This window comes from Podarcis pityusensis (assembly GCF_964106645.2).
Source record: "Podarcis pityusensis genome assembly, chromosome: 7".
NCBI lineage: Eukaryota > Metazoa > Chordata > Lepidosauria > Squamata > Lacertidae > Podarcis > Podarcis pityusensis.
In genome coordinates, this window is record NC_138031.1 from 78683542 (window position 1) to 78694424 (window position 10883).

Sequence of the window (10883 nt, forward strand, 5' to 3'; positions counted from 1 at the left end):
AATTTTATTTCCTACAAGTTCCTGTCTGATTGCAATTTTATTTAGTGTGGCCAGTTTGTAGTTGAAAGGACATGGCCCTAGAGAGAAATGACTACCTGGTTATCTTGTATACTTCCCAAATCTTGAGTTTACCTTTGGAGTAAGATTCTTTGGTTATGCAGAACCCAATCTTTCCTATAGAAGGTGATCATTAATCCTTGCTAGTAACAGAGGATTAGTGTGTGATCTTTACATTAAGTATTAGGAGGTCAGAATATTTACTCATCCCTTCTAGAACATGTTTACAATAAGGGCTAGAAACAGGATCAAGGCAGTCCATTGAGAGATGTATTTTATAAGAAGTTATGCTAACTTCACACCATTGGGGGGTGGGAATCATATTGGTACACACAGCAATGCTACTGTATGCGTGTTCAATTTTCATTCCATGTAAAGTAGCTTGAAAGTCAATGCATGGATAGCTCAGAATAATTTCTTTAAGAATTATGACAACTGCACATTCTTCCATGGGGAAATAATAATAGTGTCCTCATCTGGCAGTATGTATAGGAAATTTGAATACACAAATATAACGAAAAATAAATTAACATGTCCAACAGGGTTGGTATCAGTGCTTTCACCAAGGATAAAATATTCAGGGAAATGCTATCCTTGAATTGTCTATAACCATTTACATGTTAGCTTATGTTTTAGTAAGTATTTTCCAAAAGCTGTTTTGATTGCTCAGTTTCAAAAAAAATCAGACTAACATCTTCCAACACTAATCAGATCCATCATCAATTTTAATGGTGTGATTAGGAATTTTTTCTCATTCGTCTCACTATCTGACACGAGCATCGATCAGTGCAACATGGTTTCAGCTCCAGAGATGTGACAAGAGCACTTCCCTTCTTGACATTTTGCATGCATTGCAATTACAGGAGACTGCCCTCGTTAGATGATCGGATGCAAGGCTTCCTGTCATCCAGGCGATGGTGAGCATCTTCTCTTCTAAATGGGTGAAGGAGTATTCATAATGCAAAATGTATATCTCAGTTATATCATATCCGGACTACTGCAATGCACTCTTTGTAGGACTGCCAGTGGAGAGTGTCTGGGAATTTATTTATGTTTTTTCTAAGCAGTTTCCCCGCCATGGTCTCACTCACTACAACTGGACCATGACCCAAGACTCTTTCTCTTCAGCCCAGACTTCCAGGAACTGAGATGGTGTTGGACCTGCCAATGTCCAGAGCTGGTGGAGGAGTATACACCTAGCAGCCAGAGGACTTCACCACTAGGAGCCGACTAGGCAATAGAGAGGCACCAAAGAAGGACTAGTTGTGCACTGGGATCCAGAAGATGAACAGGAGAAGTGATATAAAACTTCCCATCTCTACTGGGCCTTTGTTGTGATAGCAATTGGTGGCTGTGTTCCCATAGGCAAGTTCACTCACCTCTGCTCCCAAGTCTGGATAAATGGTGATAGACAGTGAATCACAAGCTCTGTAATCTGAATGTGGGAAAGCTTAATTACATGAAATGAAAGTGACAGAATAGATAAATGCTGCATTCAGACAAACAGGGGTGCCAACTTGAATAAAATATTGGTGGACCCAGACAATCCCACCCTACCTAATTGATCATGAGACACGGTGCATACATGCCATTTGAATGGCAATGCCTGTCAACTTGGGGGTGGGGACAATCTCCTCAAAAATTTTAGTCCAAATGTTTAAAATCACACAGCATAGAAACCTTGACCTAAAGAGTAAAAAGGACCCCTGATTATTTCACAAAGTCTAGAGAGAGTGAGCTCAGTAATGTGCCACAGACCCATGCTATAAGTAAAGTGAGAAACTGAGGGGAAGGGTAGACCTGTCCTGAAGTTTTTATTTTCTAAGCACTCCTCCCCCCCCCCCATGGCCTATTAATTATCCCTTTGAGACAAGCATTTTGAAGCATTCTTCTTACTGTTGGAAGTACAACAGCAGGGGTTACTCAGTGCATGACCTAAGGGTTTAATTCTGTTGTTGGCTTGGATGACAGCAGACGTTGATCAGCTGGAAGTTCTAGTCAGTTAGGAGTTAGCTGTCAATGAAGAAGATGGCTGACCTTTGACAGTTGGAGGAGTTGGAGGGAAAAGTACTTCCGAAGGAGCTTTACCTCCGTATGTGTGGCTGAATATGCCTCCCTGCCCTCAACTAGGCCTGAAAAGAAGGTTTCCCTCAATATATATACGGTTTATGTTCCATTCATCTAACTAAAACATTATCCATTTTATTTACTCTCTGGACTCCATCTGCTTTATTTCAGTCACTCTGCTAACACTTACCCATCCCCCCCATTCTGTTTCCCTGGGAACCATGGGGAATACTGGATGAGCAACATCGGTTGTGACTGGGAACCATGGGAACGATGGTTCCTGGTGCTCCTTAAGTCTGAAACTCTGTTTTTTTGGAATTGTTTCTAGAAGGCTGAACCTATTCCCTCCCAATCCCTGTCCACTGGAATTATCACCCCTACTGTGGCAGTATGAGCTCATAATTGCCTTCCCGTTAGATATATATGTGGCTGTGAACCAACTTATTACTTAGACCAAGTTAGCAGACTGGACAATGTAGCTGAGAAATCTAGCACTGGATGCTACTACATCAAAATTCACCATGTTGGTAATTCAAACAAAATTATCACAAATTATAGTATCTCTCTCTCTTCCCCCCCCCCCACTCTGCTGTCTAAGAGGGAGATTTCACTGTGTTATTGTTTGAAAATAGAGTCAGTAGGCATTTCCTTAGCCCAACCTCTGGTCAAAATAGTCACTATTTGCCTTACAACAAGTTGTTTTGTTCATTTTCATTTTGTCATTCGATAAAACTGCACCAATATATGCAAATGAGCAGTGTTTCCTCCCCTCAAGTCTTCCTACTGTGACACCTTTTTTTTAAAAAAACACACTCTCAAGTAGTTTTATTACACAGCAGTAGGGTATGAATTATTCTTCAGATGTACATTCATCAGCATCAAATGTAAATTACTTTTGGGCTTTACATTCATCTGGGTTGAAGCTCACAGAAAGCTGTCTGGTTAGCTGAAATGGTTTCGTGTGTTGCCTTCTAGACTCTCCGCCTCCCCCCCCCCCCCATGTTCTCACTGCCATTTTAAGTTGTTTTAGGTACTTGACCTATGGTCGTCTTCTGGGACTTGGCACGATGACAAAGTAGTGATCTACTGGTAATTCTTTATGTGCCAAGCAATTCCTTAGTATAGCGGGACCAAAATCCTTTAAAATATAGCAGCTTTCATGAAAGTACAAAGCATAAAGCCTGGTCCTTTTTTATTTTTTATTTTTTGAAACAATATTTCCACGTGTTAACTCTCTTCCATATTCTCAAAATCTTTACACCTGGCATTTACTTTAGTGATGAGTAATCTTCCCTTGGTCCCTTGGCATTAGATAAGTAGTATTGCATCACTGTTGTTGCCAGTCAGTATGGAAAATGTTGAGTTACATGGACCACTATATCCTGCTAGTTACTAATCTCACAGTTGTGCTTTGTTTGCAGCAGTGGTAAATTTTCCATTATACAAATAGGGATTTCAATGGCATGGAGCTCAATGTTGCTGGCTGTGTGTTCAAAGGAAGACTGAGAAGAAAGAGTAATAATATTCTTTCAAGTTCTGGAAACATTCCTACTTTGTAATATGGTATTTGATGTTCAATGTCATAATCAAGAATCAGGCAGCTATGCTAGGACTACAGTTGGGTTGACTGAATAGTGAATCAGAGGAGGGAGATTATTTAGGGTAGATCTACACTTGTCATTTATAACGTTAAAAATGCGTTATTAAAATGTGAACCAGAGGGCACTGCCGAGCAGCAAGCCACCAGCAGTAGAAATATGCTATTAAGTGTTATAGAATATTTTATTTAGTAACATTTAGAAGATCACTGTCGATCCAGCCTTATATAAAGACAGAGAGTGGGCTGCTTCAGTCTCTCATTGTGGCGTTCCCCACCTGCATTCTGAAGTGGTACAGTCTGAGGTGTGGTCTACACATGAAGGTGGGTAGAATCTTGAAGTGATAAAATGGAATTTACTACTTCAGAATGCAGGGGTGCGGGGATGCTTTTAAATGCTCCTCCATGTTTTTTTAAAAAGAGGCCTGCATGCCATATGTTAACATGGTGACAATATCCTTTCTCTTGTGTTGTTCCCTGAAGTCTACTGTCATTCTGTCTTCATTCTACCACCTGATTCCCATCATTCTGCTGTACACATATACCAAGTCCCTCAAAGATTTTTCTACGTTATTTTCATAAACTCTTCACGGGGAATGAAAAATCCTGTGGACATACACAGGCACAAATTGTTCAGTCTGATTCCAACTAATACTGAGCATTAAGCACAAGTTCCAGGGCTAAGCTTGCCAAAACATGGCTGAATTAAATCCCTGATTAGTCCCTTCCGCACAGCAGGCTACATACACAATGTGATATTCTGGGTGTTCTGTTTCCAAGTTTCTGTATAGCTTAGCACAAATTTGTGCTTCTGTTGTTTTGTTTCCCATTTGGTATCTCTCAAAACTCGATGAGCCAAAATGAATCATTCCTACTGGAAAACATAAACAGCAAAATAGGAGATGAAGAAGAAACATAGTGTGGAGATCATGGCAATGACTCTCAGAATGCAAAATGCCTGTAAGCACATGAAAATTTAAGGAAATTAACAAGAAAGAATGTAATGAGGGAGGACAGATTGTCTATGGATATGCCTTAATATCGGTTAGCCAATCTGCAGGAATCTTCAGCTAGAAGCCACAATGGGAATCTCCCACCAGATGTCAAAGAGAAATACAACTACCAGACTTTTAGAAGACATCTGAAGGCAGCCCTGTTTAGGGAAGCTTTTAATGTTTGATGGACTATTGTATTTTAATATTTTGTTGGAAGTTGCCCAGAGTGGCTGGGGAAACACAGCCAGATGGGTGGGGTATAAATAATAAATTGTTGTTGTTAAATTATGCTTGTGTACAAAGATGCAAGCAACAGCCTGGTAGCTTGGTAGGAGGTGTCATAACACTGCTGCAGAGTGACCCTGCTCAAAAATAGTATGTGTGTGGAACTGTTTATTTTATAGGGTTGTCTAAAAGATAAATCGATAATAAATCTGAATCAGAATTCACCAGATTTTTACTCTGGAACACATGACATTCTAAAAGGTAAAAGGTAAAGGACCCCTGGACAGTTAAGTTCAGTCAAAGGTGACTATGGGGTTGCGACGCTCATCTTGCTTTCAGGCCAAGGGAGCCGGTGTTTGTCCACAGACAGCTTTCCGAGTCACGTGGCCAGCATAACTAAACCACTTCTGGCGCAACAGAACACCGTGACAGAAACCAGAGCACATGGATATGCCATTTACCTTCCCATTGCAGCGGTACCTATTTATCTACTTGCACTGACGTGCTTTTGAACTGCTAGGTTGGCAGGAGCTGGGAGAGAGCAATGGGAGCTCACTGAACCGCCAACCTTCTGCTCAGCAAGCCCAAGAGGCTCAGTGGTTTAGACCACAGTGCCACCTGCATCCTTACATGGCATTCTAATGTAATATAGACAGGGATGTGTTTATCAATACATACAGTATTGTTAAGCTGATTGCTGAACTAGGTTTCCCATTTCAGTTTCCCATGACAAATTATCCCTCTGAGAAAATTGCAGGGGGGGGGGCATTTTTGGTGCTTTTTTGGTGGGAGGGTGGCTAAAAAAATTCTCTGAAATTTTCAGGAGGTGGTTGCTGCTTACCTTAATGCAACTCTGCAGAAAGTGCAGGTGGAAGAAAATTGTGGAGAGAGTTTCATGTTGCTTTGTGCTGGCCACAACTTCCTGGAATGCCTTTGGGAGCAATATGATATTGCACAATGTGCCAAGAAGTTATCCCAAGAAGTGTGGCTGGTGGGACACTGCAGAGAGTGGCAGTAGTACAGAGTAGGACAGAGCTTCCTTTTTAAAAAAATAAAAAAGTGATAAAAAGGAAAGCATTCCTATCAGCAGCACACCTGACAATAGCTAGAAGGTGGGAAGATTTAGGAAACAACTTGCTATCTGAATGGTATGCTTATTTTCTGCTGCTCCAGACGGTAGGACCTAAATTAATGGATTCAAATTACAAGAAAGAAGATTCTGACTAAGCATTAGGAATATGTTTCTGATGCTAAGAGCTGTTCAACAGTTGAACAGACTGCCTTGGAAGGTGGTGGAATCTCTTTCATTGCAAGTTTTTTTTAACTGAGTTTGAACAGCCAACTGTCAGGGGTTCTTTAACTGTGATTCCTGCATTGCAGAAGATTGGAGTAGATTACTCTTGGGATCCCTTCCATCTCTACGATTCTATTATTCTATGAACTGGCAACCACCAACCACAAATGATCTTCTGTGGAATGACGGTATAAGATGACAATGTAAACAAAACAATAGAATAAGTAAGAACAGAAGTTTTACAGTGAAGCAGAGATTCAACTATATGTCACTTACATGTTTAGGATGTTGTATGTTGTTTTGCTTTTTTAATGACCACTCCCCGCATAAAACAGGGGGCGCCCTTTGCGTGGACGCGCACAGCCCCTGGATCTGGAGCGGCTCCATCAACACTGGCTTGGCTTCCTCTTCCCCCAGGTGGGATACCTGGAGGTCTCCACCTACCTCAGTCAGTTGTCCAATCCCGCCTAGGGGAAGCGTTGCCAAGGAGACCAGGCCAGGTAGTGGAGGGACTACCTGCCCACACAATAGAGGGAGGATCTTACCTGGGAATCCTCACTTGGCTCCAGAGCTTCTCCCACCCTACCCACCCTCAGTTAAGTCTTATTTTGCAGGTTAACCTTTCTTCACAGGTATGCGGGCGCTGCTACGTCAAGGTCGCTGTTAAAGGGCCGGAAAGGAATTCCCCTGCATTGGCAGGTTTTGCCTTTCCTATAGCAAAAATGTCACAACTTTGGCGGTATCAGGCCTTGGGCAGAATCCTTTAGTCTATCTTCCTCTTTGTGGCGGTGATACCAGGGTTCCCCGTTAAAGGGGTTTCTGAAGGGAGGCTTTGACCGTACGCCAAGAGGTCGTCATTACTCCCCCCTGCGACGGCGGTGTAACAGGGGCGGCTATCTCTGCTTGAACATATGTTCTCCAAAGCCAGCGCATCCCCCCCACACACACACTGGATAACCCTGATGTTCCCTAGGTCCCCGGCTGGGGACTGGGGAGGGATAACGCTCAATGCCTGAGCCAAGGTCTACCCACATCTGAAATATAATAAAGTGTGGCGAATTTAAAGTTGTAGCCAATTTAATCCCATAGCACGTTGTCTTGAGTCGTTATTCCACATGACGGGGGGGGGCTGCCCGGGATCTGGGGGACTCCACCTGTCCATGCAAAAGCAAGTAAAATAGCAAACAAAAACAAAACATAACCCCTTGGCTGTCTTGTAAGGTTAAATAAGGTGACAACCGACTCCTTGATTTTTTTGGGGGGGTGGTTTGGTAGAAATTTCACCCCTCCCATAATCTTTTGAGAGGGTTCCATTTCAGACCCAGCTACCAAAGAAAGGTTGAAAAATACATTTCTGACATTTTCAGCACAGTTCTAGTTACTTCTTAAATGAAGTGATTCACTTTTGCTCTTTTCTATAGTTAACAGCCAAAGATGTCTCTTAAATGGGCATCCATGGCCAGAAGGCACCTCATTTAATTAGCATTGATGGTTTTTGATGGCTGGTGGTCACCCCCCACCTGCATGAATAGAGAATGAAAAATAGAGTCAGTTGGAAGTTAGGCAGCGCAGGAGACAAAAATTTGTAGCATTCTGGCACGAAAGAGCTATGAGGGAAGCAGGAAGGATATGCTATGGATTCTTGGGGAAAGAAATGTTGCTGTAGAGATTAGTTTTTTTCTGTTTCAGTCTGTGTCTACTTCAGCTTGTATGTTTGTAAATAAATCACAGAAAAAGACAAGAAACCTCTCCTCACAAGGAAACCAATCTGGCAGTAGCTTCTTCCTGGAACTACTTACCATTGAAGCTGGGAAGTGAAAAACAGCTTCATTCACACCATCAAATCCTGGCTTACATGTGCTAGCTTGATGTAAATGCATTCAGATCCTTTGCTCCTCCCTTCATGGAAGTGGGGAAACAAACCAGGAAGCCACATTTAGCCACTATTTCCCATTACCTATTAGAAGAAGTGACCAGGCAGGCTTGGGAGATTAGCCTCAGGAGCTGCCTTTCAAGGAAGCCATTCTACTTTACAGAATACAAGAGGAGAGGAGAAGGAAAGAACCCAGACACATTGGCATTTGGACTTTGCCAGTTGGCTTTGAGGTGGGTAGACCTCTGAAGGAGAGATAAGGAAGAAGCTGGATAATCTGACTTAAGTCTGCTCCTGTTGTACTGCGTGCTCTGTAAATGTCGTGCTTGGTGATACAATGCAGCTGGGATGGTACTAGGCATGTTTCTGATGGTTTAAGAGTCTAATCCAGGTTTCCTCAACATCGGCCCTCCAGATGTTTTTGGCCTACAACTCCCATGATTCCTAGCTAGCAGGACCAGTGGTCAGGGATGCTGGGAATTGTAGTCTCAAAACATCTGGAGGACCGAGGTTGAGGAAGCCTGGTCTAATCCAGGGGTCAGCAACCTTTTTCAGCCATGGCCTGGTTCTTCGTCCCTCAGACCATGTGGTGGGCTGGACTATATTTGAGGGGGAGAGGAATGAACAAATTCCTATGCCCCACAAATAACCCAGAGATGCATTTTAAATAAAGGCACACCTTCTGCTCATGTAAAAACACCAAGCAGGCCCCACAAATAGCTTAGAGATGCATTTTAAATAAAAGGACACATTCTACTCATGTAAAAGCAAGCTGATTCCTGGACCATCCGTGGGCCGGATTGAGAAGGCGATTGGGCTGCATCTGGCCCACGGGCCTTAGGTTGCCTACCCCTGGTCAAATCTATATGTTGATCTTGTATTTTGGGCTACACACTCCAGTTTCACATACCACACTCTGTTGAAGTTATTTTGAATAAATAACTCCAGTAACGGAGTACTCTTTGATCCAGCAGATATTTTTGTCAGTGGAAAAACCTTTCCCACGGGTCGGAAGTCCCATTAGAATAGCACATTAGGTGGTACAGGGAGGAGCTGCAAGAAAAAGGGGAAATTTGCCAAAATCACATTCTTCCTCTCTATCCTGAAGAACCTTCTGTTTGTGGAGGAGCACAATTGGATGTAGCTCACGGTTGTTATTATTTTACAGAGATCAAAGTAATCACAGCCATAATCTTGGGCCTTGATAGCCTATTTATACCTTTGCTATTCATTCTGTTGATAACTATAGGTTCAATAGAAAGGAGAGAGGCAGACCTAATAATAATCATCACCAAGCACTAGAAATCTAGGTATCAATTGTCAGTTTATAAATAGCTGAGAAAGCTATGGAGCATTATAGTATTGGCTAAGAAAGCACACAATGCATTAAAGTGAGGGAAGTGATAGCAAAACAAAACTCAAATTGGATTCCATTTATTCAATACTTTACCAAGAGGTATATTAAAAATTATGAGAATTGTAATAGTGCTACAATCATTCACAGTAATAGCAACAGCCGTGATATGACTCATTTTAACATTAGTTTTGTACAATAACACACCCACACTTTTGCCTATCATCTATCTATTCTAAAAGGACCTTGGACCAATATAGCTCTTTGGAAGCTCCACATTACAATTTCTGAGACCCACTGAGAAGATTCAAATGGTAACACATTTACACAGCAGGTTCAGGATCATCTTCCAGCTACAGATTCTACATAGTCTAAGCCAGAGATGATCTATAGCAGCAAGGTCCAACTGGTTGACCGTGATCAACAGGTAATCGCCTGGGTTCTCCAGGTCGATTGTGGCAGTTTAAAAAGAGATTCCCCAGTAGCTCCTGAACGATCTGTACATGCCCCTCCCCTTGCGCTATGCCCTATTGCCTCCATCAGTATTTCTGCTTTTATTCCATGCATCTGCGACAGAGGGTGGGAAGGAGTGAGGGCTGTGGACTGATGGATGAGTGATTTTATTCAAAAAAGGTTGACAACTCTGGTCTTACCCCCTAAAAAAGCTCAACAACTATGGACAATGACAATGGGTAGATCACTGCCAGTTTTATCATACTGGGAGTAAATCGCAGTCTCTATAGAGTTGGATGTGCCTGATCTATAAAGGTAAATGTAAAGATACCCCTGACCATTAGGTCCAGTCACGGACAACTCTGGGGTTGTGCGTTCATCTCGCTCTATAGGCTGAGGGAGCTGACGTTTGTCCACAGACAGTTTTTCCGGGTCATGTGGCCAGCATGACTAAGCAAGTTGATAAATAGGTACCGCTCCGGCGGGAAGGTAAACGACATTTCTGTGTGCTGCTCTGGTTCGCCAGAAGTGGCTTAGTCATGCTGGCCACATGACCCAGAAGCTGTACGCCGGCTCCCTCGGCCAATAAAGCGAGATGAGCGCCGCAACCCCAGAGTCGGTCACAACTGGACCTAATGGTCAGGGGTCCCTTTACTTTACCTATTATAATACAGGAAAATTAGAGCTTGCACATTTTCTAATACTTGGACAATGTTTTGTACATTGCACATCACTTCTTATCGCTTAGAATAAATCAAGGTTGCAGTTTGTTTCTGCTGCAAACACCATAAAGTTCCCGCATCAATTTGATTGCGCGTTTTGTAATGATTCAATATTTCTGACAAGTTCTTGAAGTCATTTTCGAGTAGTAACGCTACATATACGGTGATTGCAACTTTTCTTTCAGGGTGGCCTTTTTTCACAATTGAGAAGAATTAGTCCCTTTTTCAGTGTTTCTAAGCAAAAGC

At 42.4% G+C, this 10883-nt stretch overlaps 1 long non-coding RNA gene across 1 annotated transcript; it reads right to left on the reverse strand.

The window, feature by feature from the left end:
* Positions 1-808: 808 nt before the first annotated feature.
* LOC308482143 lies at positions 809-8448 on the reverse strand. The gene is made up of 4 exons (XR_013989081.1): positions 8035-8448; positions 2095-3626; positions 1437-1492; positions 809-990 (listed from the first exon to the last, which is right to left on the reverse strand). It is a non-coding gene; the product is annotated as an uncharacterized lncRNA (long non-coding RNA).
* Positions 8449-10883: the final 2435 nt, after the last annotated feature.